We start from the raw sequence: 1071 nt of genomic DNA on the forward strand, positions 1-1071 counted from the left end.
ATTCCTATGGAAATAGCTGGTATTGCTTTTGTTCAGAAAAATACTTTATTGTCTGTTTGTTGTTTGCTGTTTGTCGTATATGTTTGCCCATTGCACAGAGGTGGTGGTTGAGGAAGGAAGTGCAAACACACGTTTGTGGTTTTTTTTTTTTTTTTTTTTTTTTTTTGTGAAGAAGTGCACATATTGAATTATATTGAAAATTTGTAAAATTTTAAACCGCCAAACCGATTCGCATCCACCTGCCAATCCGTCAATCTGCATCCTCCGGATTGGCTGATGGATGCGGATTGATTTTCTCCAATCCGCCAATCCATTGGACGGATGGCTGATTGGAGGTTCCGTGGCCGCAACCGATCCGCGCCCACCCCTACAACTTGTTAGTTGTCTGGCACGGGAACTGAATGCAATAGTCATGTTTGGCTACACACATATACTATCCTGCACTAGACCCAAGAACACGTACTTTCGGAAAATTATTAGGTACTTTTTGAAATCATTATTTATTATGCCTTTTTATGTTATTCAATCATCTAATACAAAATCATACTTTCCAGATCTCTAAAACCTCATCTCATTGAGTTTGGATCTTCTACTTGACTTCCCTCCTGTGCTCCTTATGAAGGACGATTTAAATTGGGCCACGTCTCTCGCTAAAAAATGAGCGACTGGAATCTACTCCATTTAAAAAAAAAAAAAATCTAAAACTGAATTGGAGTATCAAAATAGTCAATACAAAAGATTGAACTCAGCATTCAAAAAAATCTAACACCAAAAATCATAACCCGCTTAAAAAAAATCAAGAGTTCAAAAGTACTGGATCTGAGTCTGGGGGTTTTTTCTAGGGTCTTCTTTGCTATTTATACTACTTAAGGATGACCATCAAACTGTATATCCAATCATCGAACTGCTCCTCCATGATCGCTGATCATGTTGCCTCAAGAATAGCTCCATTACGCCATCACTTGCAGTTAGGCTTCCCTCTTGAATTTGAATTCAAATGTGGGTAACCGATGATGCCACATCACTTTATATCTCTCTGCTAATCCACTGCTACTCAGACCTTGTAACAAT

The 1071-nt window shown here is 38.3% G+C and overlaps 1 long non-coding RNA gene across 1 annotated transcript; it reads left to right on the top strand.

Moving 5' to 3' along the window:
- The first annotated feature begins 311 nt into the window (after nucleotides 1-311).
- LOC145789988 (uncharacterized) lies at nucleotides 312-775 on the top strand. The gene is made up of 2 exons (XR_014328544.1): nucleotides 312-480; nucleotides 555-775. It is a non-coding gene; the product is annotated as an uncharacterized LOC145789988 (long non-coding RNA).
- The last annotated feature ends 296 nt before the right edge of the window (nucleotides 776-1071 follow it).

Source organism: Camellia sinensis, chromosome 1, assembly GCF_055761805.1.
Source record: "Camellia sinensis isolate YWXY chromosome 1, ASM5576180v1, whole genome shotgun sequence".
Classification (NCBI taxonomy): Eukaryota; Viridiplantae; Streptophyta; class Magnoliopsida; order Ericales; family Theaceae; genus Camellia; species Camellia sinensis.